We start from the raw sequence: 21,737 nt of genomic DNA, 5'->3' as shown, positions 1-21,737 counted from the left end.
CTTTGGCCAGTCGGTTATGTCTCCGACTGCCTTATCTCTGAGCGGTTCGAATCGCTCACCCCTTAGTTCTGATCCCCGGGCTTATTGGCAGATAGCGATATAGACAAACAAGCAGACCAGTGGTTTGGTACAAAGAAAACCAAAATTTATTATCAGAGAAAATAAGATAACAATATTATACAAAAAGATGATAGGAATGCAGTACACTTACACTTAACAAGGGAGGAGAAAACGGCACATCGAGGGAAAATGGCTAAAATGACAATTCAGCAATCCCCTTAACTCCCACCCTCTACACCTAGCTAGATTATCTTGCGATGGGTCAGAAGTATAATGCTCACCGGTCCGAGATGTTGAAAGAAAGCCTTGCTCCTTTGCCCTGTTGCCTGCCGATGTCACATGGTCCCGCTGTTGCACAGACTTCACCGTCCAGGTAGAGCTACCCCAGTAATTAAAAGATCTCTGACAGGGTATCCTACCTCTCTGGACGGGCTCTCCTTCGATGGTCTTCTTCCTTGGTTGATGGCGAGGCAGGGTGCAGGAGGCGAGGCGAGAGAGAGAGAATGACTTCTCGAGAGGCTAGTTATACCCCCCTCGGTAGTCCTTATCTCTGTGCTCAATCAGCTCATTCTTTTGTCTGATTTGAGCGGGCTGGAATTAAACAGAAGGTACCGATCTTGGCCCATCGACTTGGATGGCCGGTAATCGGTTCCTGCCGGTTCTGCAACTGCTCTCCTTTGTTGAACAGGTTCTTTGATGGGGGCCAGCCCCGTCTCGGACCCGCTGATTATTTTGATTGTTTGAGCAAACACCTTGATGGCCTTTATGCGTAGGTCTGATTGTAATTGGGTTTGTCCCCAATGCATATGCAAAGGTCTTGTCTGGTTTCGTGATCTCCTTGCTGCAGACATTGAAATGCACAAGCTGTTAGCTTGCCAGGGTCCGAATTGAAACTGACAGGCTTTCGGTCACGAGGTCTGACCGCAGCCATTTTGTTGTGCCCTGGATTTTAAAACTCAGTCTGACCAGGGTTTCTTTTAAAAACCGAATAAATCTTCGGGGGGGGGGGTGGGGGGAGATGTATGAAATTTTCGAATCCTTCACAGTTAACCTGTCTATATCCCTGAGAAGGTGGTGGTGCGCCACCTTCTTGAACCGCTGCAGTCCATGTGGTGAATCGTAGCGGTTCGTTACAACTGAGTGGCTCGCTGGGCCATTTCAGAGGGCAGGTAAGAGTTAACCACATTGTCTGGAGTCACATATCGGCCAGACCGGGTAAGGACAGCAGATTGCCTTCCCTAAAGGACATTAGTGAACCAGATGGGTTTTACTGACAATCCGGTAGTTTCATGGTCACCTGAACTGTTTTTGTTCCAGATTTATTGAATTGACTGAAGTTGGGTTCCCCGGCTGCCGTGGTGGGATTTGAGCTCATGGCTCTGGATCATTGGTCCAGGCCTTTGGATTACCAGTAACATGACCACTATGTCACCGTTCCCATAAATAAAGAGAAACTGTTTCTAATGGCTGAAGGGTCGGTGACCAGAGGGCACAGATTTAAGGTGATTGGCAAAAGAACCAGCGGAGACATGAGGAAAAACGTCTTTACACAAGGAGTGGTTAGGATTGGGAATGCACTGCCTGATAGGGGGGTGGATACAGATTCAATAGTAACCTCAAAAGGGAACTGGATAAATAGTTGGAGAAAAAATGCATGGGTCTGGGAAAGAGCCGGGAGTGGGACTGACTGGATTGCTCTTCGAAAGAGCCAGTGCAGACTCGATGGGCCGAATGGCCTCCTTCTGTTCTGTTCTGTTCCTCCAGCAGTTTCTCCTCCATTTATAATTCTTGTTCTCTACCGCCCACCCAAGTACCATAAAAATGTTATTACTGAGATTTCTTCACTGTTCTCCCTCAGCCTCTGCACCAAACGACTTCTCATCCTCAGTGATTTCAACCTCCATCTTAATTCTTCATGGTGTGGAGATGCCGGTGTTGGACTGGGGTGGACAAATGTAAGAAATCACACAACACCAGGTTATAGTCCAACAGCTTTATTTGAAATCACAAGCTTTCGGAGCGCTGCTCCTTCGTCAGGTGAAGGAGCAGCGCTCCGAAAGCTTGTGATTTCAAATAAAGCTGTTGGACTATAACCTGGTGTTGTGTGATTTCTTAATTCATCATGTTCTCTCTCCTCTGAGTTCCTGAGCCTCCTGTCCTCCCTTAATCTCTCCTTCCACGTAAACTCCCCAACCCATATTCACAGCCACCCCTTCGACCTTGCCATCTCTTGTGGCCTCGCTACTCCCACGTGTCAATTGCAGATAAGACCATCTCTGACCACTTCCTCATCTCGCTCTCCACCCACATCCCCCTTCCACCCACATCCCCCAACCCTTCTGTGTCCGCCCCTGAAAAAAACTCTCTCCCAACTCGCTTACAATTGTCCTTATGAAATCCCAACTGTCCAGCCTCTGGCCCTCCATTCACCATGGCATTTCTGCAGCTATTGATCTGCTCAGCCACACCCTCACCACCACCTTTGATGCCCTAGTCCCTATTAAAGCAATTACTGTCTCTCACCCTGGCCGGTCCCCCTGGTCCGGCCCTCATCTTCACTCCCTTAAGTGCAAGGGACGCAGACTTGAACGGATATGGCGGACAACTGGTTTAGCCATTCACCGCCAGATCTGGCTGGACCACATCAAGCATTATCGGGTCCTGCTCTCATCTGCCAAAATTGCTCACTATTTTTTATTCGTATATGGGATGTGGGCGTCGCTGGCAAGGCCAACATTTATTGCCCATCCCTAGTAGTCCTTGAAAAGGTGGTGGTGAGCCGCCTTCTTGAACCGCTGCAGTCCGTGTGGTGAAGGTACTCCCACAGTGCTGTTAGGGAGGAATTTCCAGGATTTTGACCCAGCGACGATGAAGGATCGGCGATATACTAAGTCAGGATGGTGTGTGACTTGGAGGGGAACTTGGAGGTGGTGGTGTTCCCATGCGCCTGCTGCCCTTGTCCTTCTAGGTGGAAGAGGTCGAGGGTTTGGGAGGTGCTGCCGAAGAAGCCTTGGCAAGTTGCTGCCATGCATCTTGTAGATGGTACACACTGCAGTCACGGTACGCTGGTGGTGGTGGAGGGAGTGAATGTTTAAGGTGGTGGATGGGGTGCCAGTCAAGTGGGCTGCTTTGTCCTGGATGGTGTCAAGCTTCTTGAGTGTTGTTGGAGCTGCACTCATCCAGGCAAGTGGAGCATATTCCATCACACTACTTACTTGTGCCTTGTAGATGATGGAAAGGCTTTGAGGAGTCAGGTGGTGAGACACTCACCACAGAATACCCAGCTTCTGACCTGCTCTTGTTGCCACAGTATTTATGTGGCTGGTCCAGTTAAGTTTCTGGTCAATGGTGACCCCCAGGATGTTGATGGTGGGGGATTTGGCGATGATAATACCATTGAATGTCAAGGGGAGGTGGTTAGACTCTCGCTTGTTGGAGATGGTCATTGCTTGACACTTCTGTGGCGCGAATGTTACCTGCAACTTATCAGCCCAAGCCTGAACATCGTCCAGGTCTTGCTGCATGCGGGCATGGACTGCTTCATTATCTGAGGAGTTGTGAATGGCAGTGAACACTGTGCAGTCATCAGCAAACAACCCCACTTCTGACCTTATGTTGGAGGGAAGGTCATTGATGAAGCAGCTGAAGATGGTTGGGCCGAGGGCACTGCCCTGAGGAACTCCTGCAGCGATGTCCTGGGGCTGTAATGATTGACCTTCAACCATCACAACCATCTTTCTTTGTGCTAGGTATGACTCCAGCCAGTGGAGCGTTTTCACCCGATTCCCATTGACTTCAGTTTTACGAAGGTTTTTCCTCTCTATCTACCCTATCAACTCCTTTAATCATCTTAAACACCTCAATTACATCACCTGTTAATCTTCTATATTCATGGAAAAACAAGCCTAGTCTATGCAATCTGTCCTCATAATTTACAAATGTCATCTCTGGAAGTACAGGATAGAAATTCTGAACAGACAGTTCTAGTTTCTCGGGAACATTCTTTCCTCTCTTGCCCCTCCTAAGCTGTAAATCCCCCATCCCACACAATCTTCCCCCATCCCACACACTCGCCGTTTGAAATCCAGATTCATCGCAGGCTCTGAATTTTCTCCCTTTCTCTCCTGAAGGTGCTGCGTGATGGTGGAGTTGAGCCCCAGTCACTGTTTTCCCTCCAGTACCTTGTCAAATGGTAATTCTGAGTTTGTGAGCCTATACAGTGAGCTGCCAGCATTTCTACCATGGGGAGCATCACAGCCACCATCCCTGGCTGATTCTGTCTGGCAAAGTTGAAGCCTATAGTAGCACAGCATCAACAACTTGCATTTACATAGCGTCTTTAACATAGTAAAATATTCCAAGGCGGTTCGCAACAGTGGAATCAGTCAAAAATTGACACCGAGCCAAAGAAGGAGACATTAGAACTGGTGACTAAAAGCTTGGCCAAAAATCTTAAGGCCTAGGCAATTGAAGGAATGGCCACCAATGGTGGAGCAAAGGAAGTGGGGGTTGCACAAGAGGCCAGAGTTGGAGGAGTGCAGGGGTCTCATAGGGTTGTACGGCTGGAGGATGAGAATTTAAAAGGCTGAAGCCACCAAAATAGAAAGCAGTCTCCCCCAGTACAGAATGTGGCTCACTACTAACAGGAAGGATGCTACTTTAATCACTATAGGTGTAGAGAGGTGAACCATTGTGCTTGTGTCAGACCGTGGCTCAGACAATCTCTGTACCTTTAACTAACAGCGACATGGAGCGCGGGGAATGAATGAGCTTTAAACACCTGGTCCACTTGGCACTGAAGTGTCTGAAACTCAGAACCGGAACTCCAGGGAAACACAATACTGAACATGGCGGGTGCCCTTACCCAGCGTGCCCCGCGCTGCTGAATACGGCCTAGCTCCATCAGCAGGGGCGCAGCGCGCAGGCGCGGGAAGGGCTGGTCCCCGGAGAGCGCCTTCCTGCGCGGAGCATGCGCGGTGCGGCTCCAGGACACTGAGCGGGGGTGTGCGCGGCCTCAGCAACACCGAGTGCGCGTCTCAGGCCCCGAATCAGAGCGGCCGGGCCCGGCACCAGGAAACCCAGGGTACAGCGCCTCCCCCAGACAGGAGAAACCACAACTGGATCGACACAGCAGAGCCGCCAATCCAGAGCCGGCTTGTATCAGGGCGGGCGCTGGATGCGGAAGTCGCTCCCTGGCCGCCTGTGTTGGTCTTCTTGTTGCTTCAGTTTGAGTTGGAGTAGAGGCTGCTGGGTTTAACCCCCAGTACTTCTGAGCCCAGGAGGACCCAACAATTTCCAATGTGAGACTGTCAAGGGAGGTGGATTCTAGGGGAGATTAGGTTGTTAAACAGACACTGTCCCTACAATGTAAAAGAGTATTGTTTTAGGAACAAGTATTTCTGTAGAGGCTTTTAATCCGTTTTACATCTACAGATTTTTTAAATGAACTCTTGGGATATGGGCATTGCTAACAAGGCCAGCATATGTTGCCAATCCCCAGTGTCCTGTTGAGAAGGGGGTGGTGGGCCTTCTTCTTGAACCAGTGCAGTCCGTGTGGTGAAGGTACTCCCACAATGCCAGGAGTTACCAGATTTTGACTCAGCAATGAACGGTGATATTTGTCCAAGTCAGGATGGTGAGTGACTGGGAGGGAACTTGGTGGTGATTGTGTTCCCATGTACCTGCTTCCCTTGTCCTTCTACAAACTGTAGGTCGCAGGTTTGGGAGGTTTTATCAAAGTTGTATAAAGTCTCTCTCCTTCGAGCCCTCGCCCTCCCACATCTCTCTCTCCTCCCATAGAGGCCAGAGTCTTGTGTCGGTCCAGACTGGTGGCAGGTTCCCTGCCCGGAAGGACACCAGTGAACCAGATGGGTTTTTACGACAATCCGGCAGTTTTCATGGTCACTTTTTTCTGGTGCCGGCCCCACAAATGACCTGATTCATTGAGCTCAATTTCACAACTTGCCTTTGTTGTTTTTGTGGGTTCTCTCTCATGCTCCCTTTTTCCTGTTTTAAAGTCATTTTACAGGGTATTAGAAGGGGAGGATTTGAAGACGGGAGACTCAAACAAAACCTCACATCAAGATCTGACAGAGTCACTTGATTCATTGGGACCTGAATATCATCAGCCTTTGAACATGGAAGCAAAAAGCACTGTTCACAGCGGGGAGAAACCGTATACCTGTTCTCAATGTGGACGAGGGTTCAGCCGATCATCTGGCCTGTCTAGACACAAGCGCAGTCACACCGGGGAGAAACGGTGTAAATGTGGAGACTGTGGGAAGGGATTCAGTTACCCGTTTGAGCTGGAAATTCATCGACGCAGTCACACTGGGGAGACACTGTTCACCTGCCCCGAGTGTGGGAAGGGATGCACTCATTCCTCTGCCCTGCTGAAGCACCGGCGAGTTCACACAGACAAGAGACCTTTTAAATGCCCGGACTGCGGGAAGTGCTATAAAAGTTCCGGGGAACTGACATGCCATCAACGTGTTCACACTGATGAGAGACCGTTCAGGTGCTCTCACTGCGGGATTGGGTTCAGGCGATCATCTGACCTCACTGTACACCAGCGCACTCACACTGGGGAGAGGCCGTTCACCTGCTCCGTGTGTGGGAAGGGATTCACTCAGTCATCCCAGCTCACTAAACACCAGCTTGTTCACACTGATGACAGACCTTTTAAATGTTCTGACTGTGAGAAGAGCTTTTAAAGCAAAAAGGATCTGCTGACACACCAGCGAGTTCACACTGGGGAGAGACCGTTCACCTGCTCCATGTGTGGGAAGGGATTCGCTCATTCAACCCAACTACTGAAACACCAGCATGTTCACACTGGGGAGAGGCCGTTCACTTGCTCTGTGTGTGGGAAGAGATTCATTGATTCATCCAACCTGCTGAGACACCAGCGAGTTCACATGTGCCTGCAGGGGTTGGATTCTGCTGTTATTGCTGCTGTTAATCACATCCAGGACTGAACTGTGTTCATTCTGACAGTTGGGGTTTGTTTCTGCTGATGTTAATAACCCCTATAACTGGGCTGGAATTTAATATTCTGGCGACGTTAAACCGAGGCCCCATCTGCCCTCTCAGGTGGACGTAAAATATCCCATGGCACTATTTCGAAGAAGAGCAGGGGAGTTATCCCCAGTGTCCTGGTCAATATTTATCCTTCAATCAACATAACAAAAAAAATAAGATTACCTGGTCATTATCATGTTGCTGTTTGCGGGAGCTTGTTGTATGCAAATTGGCTGCCACATTACAACAGTGACTCCACTTCAAAAGTACTTCATTGCCTGTAAGTGCTTTGGGATGTCCTGAGGTCGTGAAAGGCGCTATAGAAATGCAAGTCTTTCTTTTATATATGTCAAATAATCAGCTTTGTTTAAAACACATTGTTGTAGATTTTCTTCTTTTCCACCTGTGTGTTTAGCATCACCTGGCTGGAGCTCAGAAAGGACAATCTGGGGGAGGATCGTACGGTGGGAACAGAACTTCAGCCTGGACACAGTCCTTCAGGGCCATACTGAGAGGGGCAAACGGCACTTTGGTCTTTCTTGTCTCTCTTCACTGACAGCAAAGTCCCCGTGTGGGTAATCTTGAGGCCTGTGAGAAATGTGTCCCAGCCGCTCCCTTCCATGGTTCAGAGCTCCTAGGCATGGAACAGAAGGCTCCTTTACAAGAGTCAGGAAGAACAACGGTGAATGCTGGAAATGTGCTGTCAAATCAGAGATTGGTGTAAAACTGCGATCTGCTCCTGACTGAAAGTGACACGGCAGGTTTAAGTTTCTAGTCTAAAAATCACAGGTAATTATTCCACGAAGATTTAACATGATTGTGTGACAGTCCTGAGTCTACCATTTTAAGGCAGGCATTAACCCATTTAAAATAAACCCGTTTAAAATAAATTGGTTAAGGCCTACATTAAAATAGCAGACGGAGGAGTTCACAGGAGCGTGTTAACTGCTGGTACAATTATACAACAGACATTTGATCTCCAGATAAAGAAGGACCTGCAGCGTGTTTCCAGGAATTCCCTGTTTTATTGATGGGGTTATTAACATCAGCAGAAACAAACCCCAACTGTCAGAATGAACACGGTTCAGTCCTGGATGTGATTAACAGCAGCAATAACAGCAGAATCCAACCCCTGCAGGCACATGTGAACTCGCTGGTGTCTCAGCAGGTTGGATGAATCAATGAATCTCTTTGTATTATAGACCCGTGTCTAGTGAACTATTAGCTTGTAATCACCTCAGACAGAACAGGCTCTAATTATCCCTTTTAAGCTGAAATAGACCTCGTGTGAACAGAACCAGCAGAGCTGAGAACTCTGCCTGTGTGGACTGAGCGGAACCGTGAAGGCCATTTGTTTCTTGAAATGTCCCAGTAAAAGCAAACTCTGACATTGTTCTGACTTGCAGATTCCTCGTAGCTCCAATGAACAGGAAGCGGTTAATCGATGAAACCTAAACAGCCATCCAATGGAATGCTTTGTTTGATGAATGTCTTTCAGCTCAATGGTTTGATTGGCCGAGGTAATCAGGGTCAGATGGGCTGTACCTGATTGGGCTTTAAATACAGGAACAGTTTGCAACTTAGGCCAGAGAGCACCCCGGGAAGAAGAAAGCTGATGGCTACAGCCAAGGTGGAACATCCTTCGGGCTGTCCCTGGAGTGGGAGCACGCGGTGTCCGCCGGGACGCTGGAGGCCTTCCGTGACCGGTGGGCATCAGAGGGACTGGAGTCAATTGTCAACACCAGCAACAGTATTCGCTTCTGATTTAATTATAGTTTGGAGTTGATTGTTTGTGCCCCTTTAACAGGGGGCTCTCTCGGTAATGTGACATCGATTGATGACAATGTCATTCTAATTGGCATTTTAAAAGAGTCGAACATCCTTTCGTGCCTCTCAGGCTTGGCAATGATCAAAGTCTGAGTTCATGGATACAGCTTGTTAGATTGAGTCTTACTATATAAATGTAATATTGTAAATATTACAATAAATATTCCTTTGTAGAATCTCCCATGTAAATATTTTGCACTCATTTAGTATAGGAGTTGTATTATTGCAGAATGTTAAAAATAAAGCCTGTGCTCAGGGGGATTAAGGTGTGTGGAGTGTTTCATTGGAGATCTTGAACTCAACTAGGAATAGCGTAAAAGCTCATCAGGATTGTAAACAACTTCAGTCTGACATACACTGGAGATTGGTGTCAGTGACTGGGGTCAGTTTATATCAGACAGGAGGAGATTGGTGTCGGTGACTGTGGGGCTGGTTTATATCAGACAGGAGGAGATTGGTGTCAGTGACTGTGGGGTTGGTTTATACCATACAGGAGATTGGTGTCAGTGACTGTGGGGTTGGTTTATACCATACAGGAGATTGGTGTCAGTGACTGGGGCTGGTTTATATCAGACAGGAGGAGATTGGTGTCAGTGACTGTGGGGTTAAGAACATAAGAAATAGGAGCAGGAGTAGGCCATTGGGCCCCTCAAGCCTTCAATAAGATCATGGCTGATCATCGACCTCAACTCGTGCTTGACTAATCTACTGGAATTTTTTGAGGATGTGACTGGTAGAATAGATAAGGGAGAACCAGTGGATGTGGTGTATTTGGACTTTCAGAAAGCTTTCGATAAGGTCCCGCATAAGAGATTAGCGTGTAAAGTTAAGGCACATGGGATTGGGGGCAAGGTACTGACTTGGATAGAGAACTGCTTGGCAGACAGGAAGCAACAAGTTGGAATAAACGGCTCTTTTTCTGAGTGGCAGGCAGTGACTAGCGGGGTACCGCAGGGATCGGTCCTAGGACCCCAGCTAGTCACAATATATATTAATGATCCAGACGAGGGAACTAGATGTAATATCTCCAAGTTTGCAGATGACACAAAGCTAGGTGGGCGTGTGTGCTGTGAGGAGGATGCCGAGAAACTCCAGTATGATTTGGACAGGTTGGGTGATTGGGCAGATGCAGTATAATGTGGATAAATGCGAGGTTATCCACTTTGGTGGCAAGAACAGGAAGGCAGATTATTATCTGAATGGCAATAGATTGGGAGAAGGGAAAGTGCAACGAGAACTGGGTGTCCTTGTGCACCAGTCGCTGAAGGTAAACATGCAGGTGCAGCAGGCAGTTAAGAAGGCAAATGGTATGTTTGAGTACAGGAACAAGGATGTCTTGCTGCAGTTGTACAGGGCCTTGGTGAGACCACACCTTGAGTATTGTGTGCAGTTTTGGTCGCCTTATCTGAGGAAGGATGTTCTTGCCATGGAGGGAGTGCAGCGAAGATTCACCACACTGATACCTGGGATGGCAGGAATGAAGTATGAGGAGAGATTGGGTCGATTGGGCTTGTACTCGCTGGAGTTTAGAAGCATGAGAGGGGATCTCATTGAAACTTATAAAATTCTAACAAGACTAGATGCAGGAAGGATGTTCCCGATGGCGGGGGAGTCCAGAACCAGGGGTCACAGTCTAAAGATAAGGGGTAGGCCATTTAGGACTGAGATGAGGAGGAATTTCTTCACTCAGAGAGTGGTGAACCTGTGGAATTCTCTACCACAGAAGGCAGTAGAGACCAATTCATTAAATATATTCAAGAAGGAGTCAGATATATTTCTTAAGGCTAAAGGGATCAAGGGATATGGAGAGAAGGCAGGGACAGGGTACTGAATTTGGATGATCAGCCATGATCTCATTGAATGGTGGAGCAGGCTCGAGGGGCCGAATGGCCCACTCCTGCTCCTATCTTCTATGTTTCTATGTTTCTAACTCCACTTTCCCGCCCAATCTCCATATCCCTTGATTCCCCTAGAGTCCAAATATCTGTCTATCTCAGTCTGGAATATACTCAAAGACTCAGCATTCACAGCCCTCTGGGGCAGAGAATTCCAAGGATTCATAACCCTCTGGGTGAAGAAATTCCTCCACATCTCAGTCTTAAATGGCCTACCCTTTATCCTGAGACTATGACTCCTAGTTCTAGACAGACCAGCCAGGGAAACAACCTCTCAGCATCTACCCTGTCAATCCCCATCAGAATCTTGTATGTTTCAATGAGATCACCTCTCATTCTTCTAAACTCCAGCGAGTATATCACACAGGAGATTAGTGTCAATGCAGTGAAGCCTCTTGCAGGGTTTATCCCTGTGAAAATTCTGTTGGATTATCAGGAATGTGGGTACTGGGGATCTCCTGTGTAAATAATTGCAGAATCACAGAGGGATCTTTACTCGGACTCTAACCCATGCTGTACCTGCCCTGGGAGTGTTTGATGGGACAGTGTAGAGGGAGATTTACTCTGTATCTAATCCGTGCTGTACCTACCCCGGGAGTGATTGATGGGACAATGTAGAGGGAGCTGTACTCTGTATCTAACCTGTGCTGTACCTACCCCGGGAGTGTTTGATGGGACAGTGTAGAGGGAGCTTTACTCTGTATCTAACCTGTGCTGTACCTGCCCTGGGAGTGTTTGATGGGACAGTGTAGATGGAACTTTACTCTGTATCTAACCCGTGCTGTACCTGCCCTGGGAGTGTTTGATGGGACAGTGTAGATGGAACTTTACTCTGTATCTAACCTGTGCTGTACCTGCCCTGGGAGTGTTTGATGGGACAGTGTAGAGGGAGCTTTACTCTGTATCTAACCCATGTTGTACCTGCCCTGGGAGTGTTTGATGGGACAGTGTAGATGGAACTTTACTCTGTATCTAACCCGTGCTGTACCTGCCCTGGGAGTGTTTGAACCTGCAAGTTAATAAGACGAGGCATTAGCTAGAATCTTACACCCTAAGTCTCTCTGCTCCTCCACTCCTTTCAAAGTTTTACCATTTCATGTACATTTCCTATGTTTTTCTTCCTCCTAAATCTATTACCTCACACATCTCCAGTCTGAAGAACATCCATTAACCACTACTCTCTGTTTTCTGCCCTTTACCCAACTTCCTATCCACGCTGCCCCACTCCCTTTAATACCGTGAGCCTTAATTTGATCAACAAGCCTCCTGTCCGGCACCTTATCAAACACCTTTTGACAATCCATCTACACAACACCCACTGCATTTCCTCCCTCACTGCACCGAGTGCAGCCCCAGGCCCGATTATAAAAACAGTGAACATTATCCACCCGCCTGTTCCCTCAGCAAAGGGGCCCCGCGCCAAACTCCGTGACAGACAGGAAGTCAGGGAGCGTCTGTAAATGGAGGAGATGTGGTGACTGGTGAGGGAGTGTCTGTAAATGGAGGAGAAATGGAAACTGGTCAGGGAGCGTCTGTAAATGGAGGAGAAATGGAGACGGTCAGGGAGCGTCTATAAAAGGAGGAGAAATGGTGACTGGTCAGGGAGTGTCTGTAACTGGAGGAGAAATGGTGACTGGTCAGGGAGCGTCTGTAAATGAAGACAAGTTGGTGACTGGTCAGGGAGCATCTGTAAATGAAGGAGAAATGATGACTGGTTAGGGAGCATCTATAAATTAAGGAGGAATGGTGACAAAAATCTACAGGAATGCATTGAAAGCAAAACTGATTTATTTGACATATAGCCAGAATATTAAACTCCAGTTATACGGTTATTAACACCAGCAGAAGCAAACTCCAACTGTCAGAATGAACATGGTTCAGTCCTGGATGTGATTAACAGCAGCAACAACAGCAGAATCCAACCCCTGCAGTCACTGGTGAACTTGCTGGTGTGTCAGCAGTTGGGATGACCGAGTGAATCCCATTCCACACACTGAGCAGGTGAACGGCCTCTCCCCGGTGTGAACTCGCTGGTAGGTCAGCAGGTTGGATGACTGAGTGAATCCCTTCCCACACATGGAGTAGGTGAACGGCCTCTCCCCGGTGTGAACTCGCTGGTGTATCAGCAGATCCTTTGTGCTTTTAAAGATCTTCTCACAGTCAGAACATTTAAAAGGTCTTTTATCTGTGTGAACAAGTTGATGTCCAATGAGGTGCGATGACCGAGTGAATCCCTTCCCACACACGGAGTAGGTAAACGCCCTCTCCCCAGTGTGAACTCGCTGGTGTCTCAGTAGGTTGGATGACTGAATGAATCCCTTCCCACACATGGAGCAGGTGAACGGTCTCTCCTCAGCGTGAACTCGCTGGTGTTTCAGAAAGTCAGATGAATTAGTGAATCCCTTCTCACATACGGAACAGGTGAATGGCCTCTCCCCCGTGTGAATGCGCTAGTGTGTCAGAAGTTTGGATGGTCGATTAAATCCCTTCCCACATGTTGAGCAAGTGAACGGCCTGTCTCCAGTGTGAATGCACTGGTGTCTCAGAAGCTCGGATGAACGAGTGAATCCCTTCTTACACATGGAGCAGGGGAACAGCCTCTCTCTAGTGTGAATGCATTGGTGTCTCAGAAGCTCGGATGAACGAGTGAATCTGTTCTTACATATGGAGCAGGTGAACAACCTCTCTCTAGTGTGAATGTGCTGGTATTTCACAAGCTCAGATGAACAAGTGAATCTGTTCCCAGACATGGAGCAGGTGAACGACCTCTCCCCAGTGTGAACTCGCTGGTGTACCAGACAGTTGGATGAATGAGTGAATCCCTTCCCACACACGGGGCAGGTGAACAGCCTCTCCCTGGTGTGACTGCGTCAATGAATTTCCAGCTTCGATGAAGAACTGAATCCCTTCCCACAGTCCTCACATTTCCACGGTTTCTCCGTGAAGCGGGTGTCCTTGTGTCTCTCCAGTTTGGATGATCAGTTGAAGCCTTGTCCACACACAGAACAAGTGTACGGTTTCTCCCCGCTGTGAACAGTGCGATGTTTTTTCAGGTTGTGTAACTGGTTAAGGCTCTTTCCACAGTCAGTGCACTGGAGCACTCTCACTCGGGTCTGTGTGTCTCGGGCACACTGACGTTTGAAATCTCTTCCCACAGACAAACATTTCTCCTATATTAACAGGCCGATGATATTCAGGTCCTGATGAAGCATGTCACTCTGTCAGATCTTGACGTGATGTTTGGTTTCTAATGCCCTGTAAAAGCAGTTTACAAAAGTTATCACTGTAAATACAGGATAGAAATTTGGGTTTTTCTCCCTTTCTCTCCTCAAGGTGCTGCTTGATGATCGGGTTTGGCCCAGTCACTCTTTGCCCTCCAGTACCTCGCTAATAGCAATTCTGGGCTTGTGGGCCTATACGGCGAGCTGCCAGCATTTCGACCATGGGGAGCAGCACAGCCGCCGTCCCTGGCTGATTCTGTCTGGAAAAGCTGAGGCCAATGGTAGCACACCAACAACAACTTGCATTTACATAGCGCCTTTAACGTAGTAAAACGTTCCAAGGTGCTTCACAAGAGCGGAATGGGCAAAAATTGACCTTAGGGCCGAGGCAACTGAAGGCACAGCCACCAATGGTTGAGCGAAGGAAGTGGGGGATGAACAACAGGCCAGAATTGGAGGAATGCAGAGTTCATAGAATCAGAGAATGGTACAGCCCTTCGGCCCATTGTCCCAGAGCCAGCTCTTTGAATTTAGGCCCACTCCTCTGCTTTATCCCCACAGACCCGCAATTTGTTTCCCAATTCAAGTAGTTCTCCAATTCCCCTTTGAAAGTTGCCATTGAATCTGCTTCCACCACCACTTCAGGCAGTGCCTTCCAGGTCATAACAACTCGCTGCTTAAATTCTTTCCTCATGTCGCCGCTGGTTCTTTTGACAATGACCTTAAATCTGAGTCCTCTGGTTACCGACCCTTCTGACACTGGAGTCAGTTTCTCCTTATTAAGAGGGCTTTAAACACCAGGTCCACTTGGCACTGAAGTGTCTGAAACTCATAATAGCAACTCCAGGGAAACAAAATACTGACAAATGTTAAACTGTTCTGTTGACAAACAAAATCTGAATTTAAGTTTTAATAGATAAAGGCCTAGAAATTCAGTGCCCTTAGCGCCGATTTTGCAGCGCTAGAGGGCCTAGCGCTGCAATTGGCGCCGGCGCCTAAATTGCCTGGGGCCCTTCCGCCGCGGTAGACCGGTAGCGCTGCGCCGGCACCGATGACGTCATCGGTGTGCGCAGCGTCCCGGTTGCCATGGTAACCCGCCCGAACTGGGAAATTGACTTGCGGCCGCCTCGCCCGTGGCAGCCGCAAGCAACGTTCTGGCAGAGGTGCCTTGCACAAGTTTGCGCCGGCGCATTAAAGGCCCCGCGGCGGCCGGCCGCTTTCCCGCCGCCCGCCTGGCCGCAGCTCCCTCCCCGGACTTCCCCCCCGCCCCCCCCCCCCGGAACAGAAGCAAGCCCGGCACTTGTCCGAGGTGCCGGGCTCATTTTTAATAAGATTATCGCGGGCCGCGGCCGGGTGCAGGCAGGTCCTCCTTAAGGGAAGGAGGAGGCCTGCACTTCCCGAACCTGCCGCACCGCAGCGGGCGCCGCAGCGCCGGAATAGCGCCGAAATTCAGCGCATAGCGCCAGTTTTCAGGCGCTAACAGCTTTCAGCAGCGCCGGCAGCTGTTTGGGCGCAGAAGTAGTGAATTTTTGGCCCGACCAGCGCGACTTAGCTCCGGCACTAACTTCCGGCGCTAAAGCCGTTGCTGCGCCAAAACCCAATTTCTAGGCCAAATTGTTTAACAGGGGTTCACACTGACTCACCTGACTGGCCGACTCAAGTTCCGCCCCTCAAACACCATGATTGGTGGCCGAACTCGCTGCTCCCTTGGCCCTCCGGCCTCTGAACTCTCTTCCTATTGGTTCCCAGGGCCATCAATCACCACTCGCTAACATTAGCATTAACTGCATCAATGAGTTTACAGCTTGGATGGGAATCACTTCCCACAGTCCCCACATTTCCACGGTTTCTCCGTGGTGCGGGTGTCCTTGTGTCTCTGCAGGTTGGACGATCGGTTAAAGCCTCGTCCACACACAGAACACGTGTACGGTTTCTCCCCGCTGTGAATGGTGCGATGTTTTTTCAGGCTGTGTAACTGGTTAAAGCTCTTTCCACAGTCAGTGCACTGGAACACTCTCACTCGGGTGTGTGTGTCTCGGTGCTTTTCCAGTCACACTGATGTTTGAAATCTTTCCCCACAGGCAGAACAGACAAACATTTCTCCTTCCACATTCAAAGGCCGATGATATTCGGGTCCTGATGAATGGAGTGACTCTGTCAGATCTCGATGTGATGTTTGGTCTGAGTTTGCGGTGTGTAAATGCTGCCCTTCTCACAGCCTGTAAAAGGAGTTTACAAAAGCCATCACTGTGAGTCCAGGATAGAAATTGACAAGATTCTCTCCTCCTGGTTCCTGGCCAAGGGGGCCGCGCATGCGCCCTGCTGCCCCCTGAGCCTCTCAAGATGGCGGCCGTTAACCCGGGCCTGTCACTGGGAGAAATCCCCGCAGCTGCCGCCCCACTCGGGGCAAATGCCCAGCCCGGAGGATCTTGTTCGGGGCCTGAGGCCCACCCCGGGTGTGTGTGAAGCGGATAATGTTGAGTGTTTTAATAATGGGGCCTGGGGCCGCACTCGGGCTGTGAGCAGCCCGCGTCACCCCGGGGTTCATTAACCCGCTCCCTCCATCATCTTTATAAACCCTGCGGCACAGCCTACCCGCAGTTTATTAATCTCCCACCCCCGCTCCCGCCGACCTGCAGCTCCGCCCAGTGAGAGACACGTGACCCGGGCCCGTGGCCTGATTTACGGGAGCTTCCGACCAATAGGGAGCGAGCGGGGCGGGGCTGGAGGAGCGAGCCAGCAGCGGGTCCTCCAACCAATCGGGGCGCCCGAGGGGCGGGACTAGCGCCGGCTGATTGTCTGATCCGCAGGGCAGCGAGTTTCTCCAGTCCCTTGTTCAGGGCCCGGGGCCAGGGGAGGCTGTGGGCCTTTATTCCCCTTATTGGACACAAGGCTCTTTGTCTCACAACACACTGGCTCAGGTTTTAACAATTGGTTTACAGGAAATAGTGAATTGAAAATTGCAAAACTGAGATTGTTAGAATTACATAAGATTACACAGGATATCCGGCCCAGAAACAGGTCATTCGGCCCAACCAGTCCATGTCGGTGTTTCTGCTTCATACATAGAAACATAGAAGATAGGAGCAGGAGTAGGCCATTCGGCCCTTCGAGCCTGCTCCGCCATTCAATGAGATCATGGCTGATCATCCAAATTCAGTACCCTGTCCCTGCCTTCTCCCCATATCCCTTGATCCCTTTAGCCTTAAGAAATATATCCAACTTTCTGGAATATATTTAATGAAGTGGCCTCAACTGCCTTCTGTGGTTGCCTCACACGAGCCTCCTCCTGTCTTTCCTCATCTAAATCGATCACCATAACCCTCTATTCCCTTCTCACTCATATGCTTGTCCAGTCTCCCCTTAAATGCATCGATATTATTCACTTCAACCACTCCCTGTGGCAGCGAGTTCCACATTCTCACCACTCGCTGGGTAAAGAAGTTTCTTCTGAATTCCCTATTGGATTTCATGGTGACTGTCTTATATTGATGGCCTCTAGTTATGCTCTTCCCCCACAAGTGGAAACATTCTCTGTATCCACTCTATCAAAAACCTTTCATAATTTTAAGGACCTCTATTTGGTCACCCCTCAGCCTTTTTTCAAGCGAATAGAGACCCAGCCTATTCATCCTTTCCTGATATGTATAGCCTCGCATTTCTGGTATCATCCTTCTCTCCGCCCTCTCCAGTGCCTCTAAATCCTATTTATAATATGGTGACCAGAACTGGATGCAGTTCTCTAAGGGCTGAATTTTGTCGGTGCTCAGAGTGTGGGTTTGGAGGCGAGTCCGCTGTCAAAACCACAAAAACTGACAGTGGGTCGGTATCCCGCTCTGAACCGCCTCCTTGTGAGTTTCCTAAGTGTCGGGTCTGTCATCCCTGAACAGACCCGACACCAAGCGGTGGGTCAGCCAATTTAGATACTTTAAAGCTTGTTAAAAGGTAGTTAAGCACCATTTTCCCAAGTACTTACCATTTTCCCAGGTTTTTAACAAGGTTCCCGGAGAGCGACTATCACATCAGGTAAGTATGTCGGGTTCTCAATGACTGTGGATTGCTGTGAATAGGTGAAAGCTGCAGAAGTGGTCTAAAACCTACCATTTCACAGCTGTTCACTTCCCAATCTTAGAATCTGGAGCATTAATGATTTGGAACCCACTTTGCAGCTTTATGCAAACATGATTTCTCTTTTATAAAACCATGTTGACTCTGCCTAATCATATCATCATTTTCTAAGTGCCCTGTTCCACTTCCTTAATAATGGATTCCAGCATTTTCCCGAGGACTGATGTCAGGCTAACTGGCCTGTAGATCCCTGTTTTCTCTCTTCCCTCCTTTCTTGAATAGCGGGGTTACATTTGCTACCTTCCATTCCACGAGGACCTTTCCAGAATCCAGTGAATTTTGGAAGATCACGACCAATGCATCCACTATCTCCGCAGCCACCTCTTTTAGAACCCTAGGATGTAGGCCGTCAGGTCCAGGGGATTTGTCGGCTTTTAGTCCCATTAGTTTCTCAAGTACTTTTTCTGGACTGATATGAATTACTTTAAGTTCCTCACTCTCATTAGCCCCTTGGTTCCCCACGATTTCTGGAATCTCAACCTTCTCCAGTGTAGCTCACGCGGCTCCAGCTCACGCAGCCTAAGCCCGGGCTGTCCACACTGCGGCCACAACATGCCCGTAGACTTGTACGAGAGGTCGGGACCTCTCGTCCTGACCGAGGTGGACGAGAAGCCTGCACAGCCCCTCCGTGTCAAGTATGACAACGTGGACAGAGATGTGCTGGGTAAAGTGCTGAGCCCGGCCCAGGTACAGACTGCAGCTGAGAGCTGAACACACAGGAACTGCTCCAGTGCCTGGAGCCAGCAACAAGAGGCAACAAAAGCAAGGAAGGCACAGAGTACAAAAGCAAGGAAGTTATGATGAACCTTCATAAAACACTAGCTCGGCCTCAACTGGGGTATTGCGTCCAATTCTGGGCCCCGCATTTTAGGAAGGATGTGAAGGCCTTAGAGAGGGTGCAGAAAAGATTTACAAGAATAGTTCCAGGAATGAGGGCCGTCAGTTACGTGGATAGACAGAAGAAGTTGGGGTGGTTCTCCTTAGAGCAGAGAACCACCCCAGAGATCTGATAGAAGTGTTCAAAATCATGAGGGGTCTAGACAAAGTAGAGAGAGAGAAACTGTTCCCATTGGCAGAAGGGTCGATAACCAGAGGACACAGATTTAAGGTGATTGGCAGAAGAACCAAAGGCGACATGAGGAAAAACTTTTTTATGCAGCGAATGGTTAGGATCTGGAATGCACTGCCTGAAAGGGTGGTGGAGGCAGATTCAATCACGGCTTTCAAAAGGGAATTGGATGAGTAGCTGAAAGGAAAACATTTGCAGGGTTACGGGGAAAGGGCGGGGGAGTGGGACTAGCTGAAGTGGTCTTGCAGAGACCCAGCACGGGCTCAATGGGCCGAATGGCCTCCTTCTGTGCTGTAACCATTCTATGATTCTAAGTTTATATTGTGGTTAATAACAGACAAACTCTGTTCTTTCCCCTGATCTGATTACAGATTCCAACCAGTAGATTCAGTGATAACAACAGAAAATGCTGGAAAATCTCAGCAGGCCAGGCAACATCCGTGGAGAGAAAATAGAATGGAATGTCTTATCAGTGTTGCCATGGCGACCTGTCTGCAGTGAAACGCCTGTTTGAGTTTCTAACTCAGACTAAACTTCTCTTTCCCATAATACACATTATATCAGACATTTGATGTCAATGTATTTCAGCCATGTTATGTTAATATCTCTAAAATCTACAGCGAGATCAGATCCACAAATCTTTAAAAGTTGGAGGACAAGTTTATAAAGTGGTTTAAAAATGTTACCCAAGGTTTTTTATAAATGGGGCGTAGAAAACTGTAGTGTATGTGCCTTTAAGAGCCCCAGGTGTGCTGTAATGCCGGTAATGGCCACTCGGGCTATATAAGCCTGTATATTGTGTATATCCGTTAGAACCCCACCCAGACTTTGCTTAGTAAACACCTATGAACCAACTCCTGTCTTCAGTGTCTTTATCAATACACGGACACTACAGTGGCGACGAAGTGGAAACGGACTTACCTGCAATTCGGCAGCACCTCAAGGACATCGATTCCTCGGGCGTCCAGAAGACTCAAGAAAGTGAGAGAAGCTGTGGTTTCACCAGCTGGCCAAGCTGGTGGCAGGTACTGTGCTAATCCTTCCTGGGCGTCAGGCTGGGGCTCCAGCGGCTGGCTCTACAGCTGAGACAGGCAGCGAAATCAGAGGCAAGCAATAACGGACTGGGAGGGAGCACTCGGGAGATGGCCGGCGCTGCAAGCAGGTCAGCGTTCAGACCTGGAGAGAAAGTCCGGCGGGAACGAGTCTCCAACTGTAAATAAATAAATAAAATAATAAATAAAAGAACAGAAACCGCGGGAAACAGCGTTGTCATCGGCAGCAGCGGCAGGAAAGCGCGGGAAGCGCCATATCTTTGCTGCAGAAAAGAAAGAAAAGTGCGGGAAGCACCATATCTTTTCTGAAATTCCTAAGTCTGGCAATATTGATGCTTTTGATAGCGAAATAGAGGATTGGACCACATACGTGGAAAGAGTAGAGGTATATTCCACTGCAAATGGAATAGAAGATGAAAAAAAAGCTTCAGTACTGCTGAACCTAATGGGTGCAAAGGGATACGGGCTGTTATGAAATTTAATCACTCCAGCCAAACCAAAGGACAAGAATTTTAAAGAAATTGTTGATACCCTGCAGGAGCACTTAAACCCAACACCGCTGCTGATAGCGGAACGATTCAAATTCTTCAAGAGAAATCAACACAAGAATGAAAGTAACACTGATTACCTAACCGAATTAAGAAAGCTATCAAAGTACTGCCAATTCGGGGCAGGACTAGCAGATTATCTTCGAGACAAATTCGTTTGCGGTCTCTTAAGTGAAGGAACACAAAAAAGGCTGCTTTCTGAAAAAGATTTAACATTGGACAAAGCTTTCAGTATGGCTGTATCATACGAAGCAGCAGCAAGAGGAGCTGCAGAGATACAACAAAAGACACAGGACTTCGGCACCATGAAATGACACAGGGTTTCGAAAGATGTTATCGCTGCGGCAGATCCACCCATAACCAGAGGGACTGCTGGTTCAAGGACAAAGCATGCAGGCAATGCGGAAAGATTGGACACATTGCACGGGTATGCTGATCTGGAAAAAATAAATCCACAGACAGAAAAAAAAAAATCAATAAAGGATAGTACAGGAAGGTACAAATGATGATAGACAGTAGCTCAGAAGACCAGAAGAGTGATAGCGACTCCGAAAACAAGCGACTAAGCTGTCTCAAATTACATAATGTACTTGCCAAAGATGATTACCAAACCATTTGGGTTACCCTCACGATAGCAGGGTCCCCAGTTAAAATGGAGCTAGATACAGGATCAGCTCTAACCGCAATAAATCGACGGGATTACAAGAGGCTATTTTCGCATATACCTCTAAAAGACACATCCATTATCTTAAAAACATATACGGGGCAGAAAGTATACCCCAAAGGAAAAATAAGGGTGCCTGTTGTATACAACGGCAAAGAAATACAAAAGTTGTATTTATACATTCTACAAGATGGTGGTCCACCGTTGTTGGGACGTGAATGGATCAGAAAGATACGTTTAGACTGGCACTCCA

The 21,737-nt window shown here is 48.4% G+C and overlaps 2 pseudogenes across 1 annotated transcript in view; one reads left to right on the top strand and one right to left on the bottom strand.

The window, feature by feature from the left end:
• Positions 1-5,051: 5,051 nt before the first annotated feature.
• Positions 5,052-21,737, top strand: part of LOC147118652 (uncharacterized) — a 35,127-nt pseudogene continuing 18,441 nt past the window's right edge. Inside the window, exons 1-2 of the transcript XR_015077936.1 lie at positions 5,052-5,695; positions 6,078-6,977. The product of XR_015077936.1 is annotated as an uncharacterized LOC147118652 (transcript). The remainder of the gene's footprint in view (positions 5,696-6,077; positions 6,978-21,737) is intronic.
• LOC147118653 (uncharacterized) lies at positions 12,626-15,861 on the bottom strand (annotated as a pseudogene).

The sequence above is a fragment of the Somniosus microcephalus genome, chromosome 4, assembly GCF_052327205.1.
Source record: "Somniosus microcephalus isolate GS21.2 chromosome 4, FLI_Smic_1.0, whole genome shotgun sequence".
NCBI classification, from domain to species: domain Eukaryota; kingdom Metazoa; phylum Chordata; class Chondrichthyes; order Squaliformes; family Somniosidae; genus Somniosus; species Somniosus microcephalus.
Note: the sequence above shows the minus strand (reverse complement) of the source record. Positions and strands in the feature narration are given on the sequence as shown.